This window comes from Rhinolophus sinicus, chromosome 4 (genome assembly GCF_057876585.1).
Source record: "Rhinolophus sinicus isolate RSI-liver-muscle chromosome 4, RSI-T2T, whole genome shotgun sequence".
NCBI classification, from domain to species: Eukaryota; Metazoa; Chordata; class Mammalia; order Chiroptera; family Rhinolophidae; genus Rhinolophus; species Rhinolophus sinicus.
In genome coordinates this window covers 9,701,992-9,714,766 of record NC_142504.1, presented here as the reverse complement: position 1 = coordinate 9,714,766, position 12,775 = coordinate 9,701,992, and the positions used below count along the sequence as shown (strand labels likewise).

Here is a 12,775-nt window from a genome sequence, read left to right as displayed (position 1 = left end):
GGCAGAGAAGCTTCTCACTGAAACCATTGTTGAGTTCTTCTGTGAAGTCAAATGGGAAGCAGATGGGGACAAGTGCAGCTTGCCTCTGTATTCTGTGGGGTGAGAGAACCTGATCTGAGGGTCATCCATTATGTTGTGCGGAATGGACAGGAGGAAGTGGCCCCCAAACTGAGGATTCAGGGCAGAGTAGAGATTAGCGAGACAAAGCCACAGACTTGCCTTTGCAAGCACTGTTGTAATGCATATACCAAGGATACTTCAGAGTGCTTAAGAATGTAAAAAGGAACTTGGCTTGTGTTATAATTTAAGAGGGGATCTTTTTTATTTATGTATTTTAAATATGGAGTAAGATCATTTGTGGTGATAGTGGTAATGGTGGTGATGGGGAATCTATTCTTAACCAGCTGCTCCAAGGTATTTACAGGAGGGAGTTAGTACAACCAGATACTTTTAAAGCTTTAATCTTTTGTAATAAAGAACATCCAGTATGCATCTCAGAATATTAAAAAATATGGGGAACTCTAGCATCCCAATTTCACCAAAGTAGAATCATATGTGGATCACCATAAATCATAGCATTTGTCATTTCTCTACATGTGTTTTCTCAAATTTTCCCCTTTCCTACAGCACAAATGCACACATAACCTAGAGTCCACATTAAAGTAAATATGTATATATGTGTGTGTGTGTATATATATGTTTATATATATGGTGTGTAATATGAGGTATATAATACACTTTATATCATAATAATATATAAAAACACAAAAGTAATTTACTGATGAAGAGGAATATGAATTTGCATATTCAGATTCAACTTCCATGCTTTTCCTCTCTTGCTAATTATGGTTAAATAGCTGTGTGTTTTTATGTAAATTTCTATTTCCCATTAAATACTGCCCATTTCTCAATTTTATTTCTTCTATATTGGTAACTATAAAGTTTTCTGATATATATATATATATATATATATTTTTTTTTTTTTTATGAATCTCATTCTTTTGGGTAGATTGAGGAACATCAAGGCACACCTAAGTAGGAAATTTTAAACCTGCACTGAATGAATTGCCTTTTCCATAAAGGTGTTCCAAAGCTGGGCAGGTAAGCCTCCTTGGGGAAGAAATTTAGAAGTGGCAAGGAGGATGGAAGGTCCTGCAGTTTTACCAGTGACAGTCATACCAGGTGATCCAATGTTGGGGACTGGAGAGGAATTTAGAGATTACATGGGCAGGGGTCACACACTCAAATGCACTCAAGGCATTCAGATTTCATGTGTTTCTAAACACTGTGCATGCTGAACAAGACACACACTTGTGGACCAAGGTCAGGCCTATGGAAATCCTGCTTTCAGTTTTGGTTGAAGAAATCAAAATCCAAAGATGCTGTTACTTGCCTAAGCTTTCCTGCTTAGTGAGATCTCTCCAGATCTACGTTCTATGCCATTTTCTATGCCCCACATCTAATTTCTTCCATTCTTCTATTCCTAATCCTATATTCTTTCTAGCTCTCCATGTTGCCACCCTTAGCACCGAAGGGGCAGCTAATGGTTTTATGTTCCTGATGTCAATCTTGACACTGATAGGATAAGCAGAAGAGAGAATGGAGCCTATGCTTGTGGGTAGGACATTGTGAGTAAGCTTCGGTCTGGCGAGGGCCATCAGAGCAGTTTTTCTTTTTGTAAATTTGAGGTGCAGGCTTTCTTTTTTGCAGCTTGTTACTAAAATAACCTGGATTTTAATATTGTTTTCTTTTTTTTTAATTTATTTTTTAAATTTATTGGGGTGACAATTGTTAGTAAAATTACATAGATTTCAGGTGTACAATTCTGTATTACATCATCTATATATCATGTTGTGTGTTCACCACCCAGAGTCAGTTCTCCTTCCATCACCATATATTTGATCCCTCTTACCCTCATCTCCCACCCCCCACCCCCCTTACCCTCTGGTAACCACTAAACTATTGTCTGTGTCTATGAGTTTCTGTTTCTCACTTAATATTTTTTTCACTTTGCTACTTTTCGATGTAGCACACTACAAAAATAATAATGTCGTGGCAGCAAATGGCCTTGTCCTGAGAGTGGTAGCTGTGCAGGTGTTTGTTTCAGAGGTAATACTGCACACGTGTGGCCTGGCCCTGGCACCACAAGGCCCGGAATTTGACAGAGCTGCCTGGCAGCAGCTTTGGAAGCTTTGGTGTGGAAGGTGCGGGAGGAGTGAGGTGCTGTCTTGCTGAGCGAGAGGACAAAGCTGGACCAGGGCCTCGGACGGGATGAGGGTAAGGCAGAACCCATTGAGGAAGTTTCCGGGAGCAGCCTCAGCCGCAGGTTCCCCATAAAAAGAAGAAGACTATGTGTAATCTGTTGTGCTTTGGTAAAAAGGAAAAGAGCATTGCCATATAAAGAGCGCTATAAACACATTTATGCCTTTCAGCTTGTATACGAGGTCTGACAATTAATTCGTGAACTTGTTGCAACGATGTTGCTAACCTTTTTTGATATCAAAGGGATCATTCATTATGAATTTATACCAACTGGACAAACAGTTAACCAGGTTTACTATTGGGAAGTGCTGAAAAGGCTGCGTGAAAAAGTTAAGACAACCTGAACTTTCCGCCAACAACTCATGGTTCTTGCATCACAACAATGCACCAGCTCACACAGCACTATCTGTGAGGGAGTTTGTAGCCAGTAAACAAATAACTGTATTGGAACACCCTCCCTACTCACCTGATCTGGCCCCCAATGACTTCTTTCTTTACCTGAAGATAAAGAAACTATTGAAAGGAAGACATTATGATGACATTCAGGACATCAAGGGTAATACGACGACAGCTCTGATGGCCATTCCAGAAAAAGAGTTCCAGAATTGCTTTGAAGGGTGGGCTAGGTGTTAACATCGGTGCATAGCTTCCCAAGGGGAGTACTTCGAAGGTGACCGTAGTGATATTCAGCAATGAGGTATGTAGCATTTTTTCTAGGATGAGTTCGTGAATTGTCAGACCTTCATATATGTCTATGTCAATGAATGTGTATATCCACACACATATATGTGAATCTATATAAACAGGCCTATAAATATAAATACAGACACACACATGTATGTATCTAAGTTGGGATTCCCCCTGAGACAAGTATTTGCACAGAAGTAGTTTATGTGGAACGAGGATAAGACTCTGACAGAGGAGTGTGGAGATGAGGCAAGGATGGGGAGGCAGCCAGTTGAGGGTATGTCACCAAGACAGTATCACTGTGTGACCAGAGCTTACTCCCACCGGGCAAAGTCTGGAAGGCAGTATACGATTCGTGCCTCAGAATTTCCCAGCTGAGGGGTGAGAGAGATGAGATGTGTTTACACCAACTCCTGTCTGCTGGGTGTTGGTTGGGTAGCATTTGGAGAGGTCCACTCCGGTGGGCAGGTGGCCACTAGCAGCCAGAGGAAGAAACACACCCAGATGTTGGCAGTGGGAAGTCTGGCGTGTGCCCTCAAGTGTAAGGGTGACAAGTGTATGTGTATGTGTACATATATATACACATGGACACATACACATTCACATTTGTGTATCTCAGAATATGTAAGCATATACGAAGGTTGGACAATTAAGTTTGCGAAGTCATCCTAGAGAAAGTGCTACATACCTCATTGCTGAATATCACTACGGTCACCCTTGAAGTCCTCCCCTTGGGAAGCTGTGCACCGAGCCAGCACTTAGACCCTTCAAAGCAATTTTGGAACTCTTTTTCGGGAATGGCCATCAGAGCTGTCGTCGTATTACCCTTGATGTCCTGAATGTCATCAAAATGTCTTCCTTTCAGTATTTCCTTTATCTTCAGGTAAAGAAAGAAGTCACTGGGGGCCAGATCAGGTGAGTAGGGAGGGTGTTCCAATACAGTTATTTGTTTACAGGCTAAAAACTCCCTCACAGACAGTGCCGTGTGAGCTGGTGCATTGTCGTGATGCAAGAGCCATGAACTATTGGCAAAAGTTCAGGTCGTCATGCAGCCTTTTCAGCATTTCCAAATAGTAAACTTGGCTCACTGTTTGGTACAAATTCATAATGAATAATCCCTCTGATAGCATAGAGGCTAGCTACATTGTTGTAGCAAGTTTGTGAACTTAATTGTCAGACCTCGGTATGTACACACACACACACACACACACACACACTCATCCACACATCTTTGGAACCCTGGACCACTCGCTCTTTCCTAAAGCCGTTACTCTTTATTATGCCTCCAGTCCTTTATTCATGCTGCTTCCTTGTCTGGAAGGCTTTTCTTCTTCTTCTTTCATGTTGCCATCTTGTGATACAGTCCACTAAAAGCCAGTAATGTCTTGTCTTCCAAACTGTGACAGTTGTGCCCTTTGAAGCTGGCCAGCCCCTTCTTCTTGCCAAGGAGAGTAACTATTGTTAGATAGATGCCCCACTCTCATTAGATTACTCTGCCTGGGAGCGCACCCTATGGAGTCGGGCATGTGGGCAGCAGTCCTAGTGCTATTTCCTTCTCTGATGAATGAATCACCAACTCGCCGGGGTGTCCCCCACTCTCCAGTAAATATTGTATTTGCCAGGTGGCTTGTATTTTATGTCTAAGCCCTTTATATGTACACTCTCCAAGTTTGAGAAGCTCTGTCTACCCATGTTTTTGTAATGTGGTGACAGAGGCAGACAACCAGAAAGACATTTCATCTCATTGAGATGAATTCCTTAGATAATGAAACAAATGCCTTACACATGATCTTACATCCTTGATTTAGGTCAGGATACTATATGTGACATTCCAGACAGTTGAGAACATGCTCATGTTTGAAGATATCTGGAGAGGATTTCACAATTTCACTCTTACCCATTCCAGAAGCAGAGCGTCTAACAATTTTAGGTGTGAATAGCATCATGACCCATGTAAAACAATGCTTTACTATTACTTGTTAAACTGTATCATCCCCATTTTCTCATCACTCTGTACGTAAGAGAGCCAAGAGACCCAGTACTATTCACGGGGGTGAAGACATGAGTTCCTTTAGCTGTTCCATACAGTTGTCTGAGTCACATTAGAGTGTGTTGCTCATGGCGTATGTTCAGTGTGAATAAGTCCTATGCTCATTTTAAAATGGAAAGATGACTCTTTCCTAAGACAGAAGGAAAGAGTAGTTTATAAAGTATACTGCACATTGGTTAAAGCACACATCTGCTTCTCTTTCGTTTAAGCTTGAGTTTTTATTACCTGCCTAACAGAACAGTAATCAGTTCTGCAGGCCTTTGTTCCGTCAGATTCTCAGGGAACAGGATGGTGGCAGTTGGCGCAGACATTTCTGTAAAACCCGACGTCTTCAGGGTTGTAAGACTAAAGACCATGGTGCCAGGAAGAGATGGCTGCCTTCTCTTCTGCCAAACTATTTTAAGAAGCCGATGGGCTCAGCGTTCTTGGAAATTGCTTACTGAAAGGAGGCAAGCCCAGAGAGCTGTCGGACACTTTTAAAAGAGTGGCAAGTCCTCAGTCTGTAAAAGCAGCCAAATTAGCCGGCCAAGATCAATTACTTTTGCTGACAAAGGCGTATTAAGTTCAGAGGATTTTTACTAATAAACATGGGTTGTTAATGGGCTGTCTGTGATGAAGGAGTTGTACTTTATTGGCTCTTAGAAGGCCTGAAGTCCATAAACACCTTTGCTCTCACTTACACTTAAGATATTGCAAAGTCCTGTCTCCCAGGGAGAATGAACCCCTAAGAAGGTTATGTGGAGAGAACAAAGCAAATGGAGATCTTCGTGGTTCCCATTCGTCTTAGACCCAGTACCTTAAGACGCCTTGCACAGAGTGGCATGGTGCGACCTCGGCCGAGCTCTTTGGCTTCATCAGCAGCCCTCCCTTGATCTCTGTGCTCCGGCCTCTGGGCAGGTCCTCACTGCACACAGGTGGGCCAGGCCAGCAGCCTCAGCCTCACCTGAGAGCTTGTTAGAAATGCAGAATGTTGGGCTCTACCCCAGACCTGCTCAACTGAAATCTGATGTTGAACCAGCTCCCCAGAGGATTCATTTGCCAGTAAAGTTTGAGGAGCCCTGGTCTAATATCTCATGGCCTTTACCTGGTGTGGGGGACGGAGTCCCAGAGAGCAGTTTCCAGGCCCTTGGCCTCACGTGAAAAGCTGCTGGCTCGGGGTAGTAGATGCCATCAGCTGTGACTACTTGGCCATCAGCTGTTACTGGTTAGCCATTGGCCACTGATAGAACTGCCGTGGCTGAGCTGGTTGGTTGTGTGGCAGAGAAGCAGACAGTGGATTGCGGATCATGTGGCTCCTGCTTCCTGTGTCTCCAATCCAGCCGCCAGCGAGAGTTATGACTCCCCTACCTATGGCTCCGTGGGTGTTCCTTTTTGGCCTCACCATGTCCTGCGTTCTTGTGCGGGGAGTGGGAGATGAGACCCCGCATGACACCTGGGCTCCTTTTTTATTCTTTCCTTCCTCTCTTTGCTATCATTCCCTAAACCTAGTTACCACCCACTCTCCCGCCTGTGGAAGCCCAAACCTTCCTTCTTTAGAAAAGCTTGTTCTGACTCCCAGACCTGATCAGGTCCTGTTTCTAAACCCTTTAGAGCAACCCATACTTGACTTTCCAAATATTTAAAGTGATTTGTAATATTGTTGTTTGTGATCATTTTATTTAACTTCATTTGGGTAAAACGGTGACTTTGTATCTTCAGTGCTTGGTACATAAAGGGCATTCGTAATAATTGCTGAATGTATGAGCAAATGAATGCTGACTTTTATTTTCCTTTCTTGCCCCACTGCTTCTCTCTCCCCTCTGCTACTTTATTCCACACGCCCCCTCCCACCGCACATTTCGTGTTTGTCCATTCAGCAGGGAATAGAGAGATGTACATCACAGTGGATGAACTCAGAAAGGAAGATGGATTTATGTTCAGCTGCTGCAGCACTTATTATAAACTGCTTTGTGTGGAATGTGGATGGCTTCCCTGGGGGTGTCGTGTTTGAAAAGTGTTCTTTAAGCCTAAAAGATGGCCACTACTCATGGCAACAGGAAGATGCAGTGGCAGGAAGCTCTCACCAATAACCAGGGCCCCTCGCTGTGCCAGAGCTTTGAAAAGAGAGCATGGTTCTCCACCCTCAGAGTTGAATTTGCCCTGAACTAAGGGGGAGACATGCCCGACCTCTCCCTATCCCAGTGTGTCTGGCTTCAGATTACACTTCCCAGTACTCGGAAGGAGTGGGACCTTTCATCTTTCTGTGGTCACAGCATGCCAGGGCAATCCAAGTTACATATTCCCAACCACCTCGCTGCTCCTCTGATAAGAGGACTGGGACCCTGAACCCTTGCTGCCTGAACCCTCTCACATGGCCTCTGCCTTACTTGTAATAAGTGCCATTTGGCGTATTTTCAGTTATAGGCTGTCACTACATCTTCCCTGTCCACGGGGAGAAATTTGGCTACATCTGGGCAATAAATTGGAGAATTGAGCAATTATTGAGTGGATTAGATCAACGTGGGCAGTTTATCTAAGCAGTGTGGGACAAAAGCAGTTTTCAAAACTAGGCTGAAATGTTGGTATTATTACTGTGGCAGTTGTTCCATTTTGCATCGTGGATGGATGTACTATCACCCTGAGGACAAAAAGGTCTTGGTTTGGAATAGTCAATAGGAGAAAAAAAAAAAAAAGCTTTTCTTTAAGGGCTGGATAGCACTTGGCCACTAGGAGGGGACTCCAACTTGCTTACAAAAGTGACTGTGCTCTTGGCATTTCACGCTCAGTGAATCTGTAAGGTTGTGATCTGTCCGCTGAGGCTTCTCTTTGAAGGTCTATTGTAATGCCATTCTCTTTAGATTGAACCCATAAATGTACAACTATTGTCACGGGGGTGTCAGATTCTGGCTTCTTGAAAATACCACCCAAATGACCTGTTTAGAAGGCAACACTGAGTTTATTGCTCACGGTAGTCACGGATCATTACCTTGACAGAGCCTTACAATGATGTCTTAGGCGGAAAAGGCCAAAGGTGGGATATTAATGAGGTTTTTGGGGTGACTGGTTTAAGGTGGGTTTTTCAGTGTAAGGACTTAATTTGGATTGGGTGACTTTTGTGATATAATAGTTTAGAATTGGTGGAAACCATGAGGTGAGGGCTTCCAGGCGTGTTTTAAAGAGATCATGAGCCTAGTGTTCTGCGTTACTGGTTGCGTCCTATCATTAGTTTCTGAAATCAAAAGGAGGAATATTTTTTTTTTTGGGGGGGTTGTTAGAAAGATTGCGAATAACTGTTGTATATTTTTAAATTTTATTTCAGTCCTGCCTCGTGTGTTTTCAGGCCAAATCCAGAATTTTAATCCCCAAATATGTCTTTATTTTTTGTGGTTTCTAAGGTTCCCTATGCTTATTATTTCTTTATGTAATTTATAGCTGAAGCATCCTGTAAAGTATTTTTCTACACAGGGAAGCACCATGTTAAAAATAAGCCCAATAGGGAAAATACTTTGAAAGGAAAATTCTTGTATGACATGATCATTTACAGGAAAACATGCAGTTTGAAAAGAAATCAGAGAGCGATTTATTTACAGAGGCATTATTAAATAACAATAGCTACTTATACTGAGTGTATGCTCTGTGCCAGATACATATGGGGCTTTAACGTTAATTTTCAAAATTGTCGCGCAATCTAGGAGGCACCAGCTCCATTTTTTTGATGAAGAAACTGAGATTATGAGAAGTATAATAGCTTGCCTCAGGTCAAAGAGCTCATACGAGTTAAAATCCTGAACTGCCTGATTAAAAAGCCACATGTCATTTCTCCCCCCCCCCCACCCTCCTACCCGCCACCAACCGGTGTAATTTGGGGATATTCTATATGATTGGTTGTAGACTTTTGAAAGTGGGAAATGCCCTTTGAATGTGTGGAGTGAGGGGTAACCAGACAGCTTGAGGGAGATATGAGGGTGATGTGAGCATCCACAAAGAACCCCAATTTTGGTGCAAGAAATCTTAACACAATAAAAATGTGAATTGCACTTCCTCTGTGTAAAGTTCACAAGTCTAAGCAAGTTTAAACTCATCCCAGATTTCAGCCTTGGCCGTTCAGCCTAAGTATCTGTCACCGTGATGCCAGAGTGGATGGAGAACACGTATCTGTTACTCTCACGTCAGCTGGAGAATGGAGACGCTATGTTTTATAGTGCATCTCCTCGCCAAGAAATTATGAACACACAAAGAGAATGTGATAGTTGCTGGGAGAGAGCCATTCTCATTGCCTCTGCTTCCAAAGATGGATAGAAATACATGTTTATCTGGTGGGGCCCATCTATCCCTTGTAATAGTCACTGACCAATTTTTGATAGCCCTGCTTGGAGCTTATGTACAGGAGCTGGGGTCACCTAGACACGAGTTTCAGTGGTTCTGTGAATTAAGTTCATCCTCATGGTAGAACAAAGGGGCAATTGCGTAACTCCTTTTGAGCAGTTGCTTTCTCCTATTCACCGAAGAAGCAGTTTACAAATTTGAGTGACCTTTGAGATAGATACCCAGAGCTGATAGAAAAATGAGCTTAATTGAGTAAATCTCATCCCATTGTATCCTTGTGAAGACCATCCCTTTTATTTTTAACCCTCTTCCTTTATTCTGTCACACGATGAGCCCCTTTCATCTCCTGAAAATCCTAGGGAAGATACCGATTTTACTAAATGCTGAGGAATTTTCCAACTATTTATCTGTTTCTCCTTCTATCTTTCCATCCATCACTTGTCTCTGTAGCCAGCCAGTCACTTATTAATTTAACAGTGTCTGCTCTGTGTTAGACACGATTTTAGGCACTGAGTGCTCAAAGATGAAGGGGATTTCACTTTTTCTCTCCAGACAATTACAATCTATTGACTTTATTTATTAAAAATAAACCCGAAATCAAATCATCCTGCAACATTTTTTGAGTGCCAGGTATAAGATGATATTATGTGAAAATATGCGCTAACTATAAGACGTATGATAACTACAAGAGGGCCAGATATGTTGAAAAATAGAAATAATTATACAACTTAAAGATAACCACTGTGAATATGATTTGATATATTTCCTTCCAATCTATGTTCTTCATATTTTTTATGTAATTATATAACTAAATAAGATCGCATTCTATAAGTCATTTTGCATCTTGGTGATTTTCATTTAACATGACATTGTGAACACAAATCCATTTCATTAAAAAGTCATTGAAAAATAATTTTTCATAGCCACCTACTCTTCCATCAGTATACTATAATTTATTTAATCATTTTTCTGGTATTAAAAATTAATACTGTTTTCACTGTTTTGGATGATACGATAACCATGTTTGAAAATTAATCTTTCCTTGTTTCTCTATTGCCTTAGGCTAAACTCATAGAAGTATAATTAGTGAGTGAAGGATACACACATTTTAAGGGAGGCATGTAATGTGTGTGTGTGTGTGTGTGTGTGTGTGTGTGTGTTGCTAATATACCTCATATAGGTGATGTCCTAATTTCCACGGCAATCAGTGGTACATACGTGTATACATTTCTGCACCAAAACTATTTTTCCACATGAGAATCTTGTTTTCACTGGCATTCGGCTTTTCAAACTGAACATTTTCCATATGTTTATTAATTGTGTTTCTTCTATAAATTATGTGTTTTTATTTCCTCTTTTTCTATTGAGTGGCTAAAGTTCTACTGAAGTTTATGTATGCACGAGGGATAGCAATCTTCTGCTAGTTATGTTAAGGTATGTTTTTGAAAACACTGAAAATATTCTGTGTGTGCACTTTGACCTTAGTGCATATATTGCATGTTGGATCATGTCCGAGTTTGCTGAAATCCTGGGTCTTCTTCCAAGCTTTTCTCCTCAAATCGTGATCCAAATATATTAACCAAGAGAAAAGTGAGTCAATGTTGTCGGCTCCCAAGTTTAATTAGTCCAAGATTTTTCTTTCTTTACGTTCGTCTCTTTCCATCTCTGACTCCTTCATCTTGAGGCATGACCTTGTACCTGCTCCCATACTAAAATGGCATTACTCTTGGAGTTTCTGAAATGCCTCTTCCCTTACCTGTGGCTCTGCAGCCTCCCACCTCTGCCTGTCTTTCCCCCAGCCTTCTCTTTGTCTCCTGGCCCAAGTGAGGAGTGTCTGTGCTGCTTTCCAGGCCTGATCTTCCATAGGAGCTCTTGTCCCCATCCCTTCCTACCTCTGCTCCTTCTGTGTTTTGGGTTTTAAGTTTCTAGTGAACAGATATAATGTACCTCACACCTTTGAGTACAGTGTCCTACACGTAGGAAACAGAAACTATTTGACTCCACGCCTCGTCTTACACTTTCTGATTTGAGTATCTATGTTCTTGAAAAATGAGTTACAGATATCTGGAACTTTCTATCTTCCTATTTCGGTCTTTGTTTGCTCTTGAAAGCAATAAGCTAATTATTCAGTTTTTTTCTTTTGGTGAGCATGGTGACATGAAGGATTTATGATAAATCTGTAAAAGACGAGAATGTAATCTAAAGCATTAAAAAAAAATACTGTCAAGGAGAATTTCAGAATAGCTGCGTGAAGAGGATTGGGCAGGGGGCTGGGGTGAGCTCTGACTCCTAATGGCCTTATGGGATGACAAAGATACGAATGCATCTTTCTGTGATGTGGGACGAAGAGGAAAAAAAAGTGCATTAATGAAAGTAAAAAGAAATATCCCATTTTGTCATTAAAATAGAATAAAATATTAGTGTTACAGAACTTTAGAATATTCCCAGATTTTTTTTCCCTCCATTATTATCCTGAGAACTTACTTTATTTTTTTTTTTTCCATTGGTACTTAATGAGTCTGCTCCTCTCTTTGTTTCCTTGTTTCTGCTTCATGGTGTTGTCCCTTACCCCATCCCTTCTCCTTTCCCTCCAGCTTCCATTTTCATTTCCCTGTAATTTCCAGTCCATTTTAAGCTGCCCCTCTTCCATTCTGATCAATGTCTCAGCCCGGTAGCCTCTGTTAGGAAAGTAGCATAATTCACTTTCATTGCTATCTGGGTCTCTCCTCGAATAACCATCCCAGAGTTCTGTACAAACTAGATAGCCAGGAAATAGCTTTTGAATGAATTGATTACATATCTTGGCACCTTTTAAATGTCATTCAAATGTTTGATTTGGAGGGTGGCAGTGCTTTTGTGGTCCTGTGAATGGCTTCAATTACTACCATTTCCTTTGAGTGGAATTTTAAATTGTACCACTTGTGTAGTGTAAGCAGCAGTGTGTTGGGATCCCAGGGAGCCAAGGTCCTCCCAAGGATTGGGGGATACCGAACCACAAACACAGGAGATTATTTCCCCTGTACACATCCAACATGGTCTTTTAAAGCCCCCCTCAGAGCCTACCCTGAGTGAATCACAGTGAATCCTTCCCTCTGGACCCACATAGGTCCTCTAGCTGTGGTTTAGAAGAGCCAGCTTGAAATACGGAGCAGCCTTTACTGTTTACAAAGGGGACAGGCCTCCAGGATCAGGGTGTACCTTCTGTGTAAGGAGCACCATGATGGTGCAAATACCCTGGGGTTATATCCCGTGTCAGGCACATCTATCACATAATTCTACGCACTGAGTTTTTGCTCTCGTGCCTGCCTTCTGTTCCCTGTGATACACATAACAGAATCAGACAACATGATCCCGATGAAGACTGTTATGCTCCAAATGTCCTATGCAAGGACTTTTTAAACCTCTGGAGATTGCTGGAGTTAACAAAAGAAAAGAACTGTTATATTCATAACGAATAAGAAGACATTGCTT

General features: G+C 41.7%; 1 protein-coding gene across 3 annotated transcripts in view; it reads left to right on the top strand.

Annotated features, from left to right (window-relative positions):
* BMPER (BMP binding endothelial regulator) overlaps positions 1–12,775 on the top strand; it is a 221,676-nt gene that overhangs the window by 61,872 nt on the left and 147,029 nt on the right. The window lies entirely within an intron of this gene.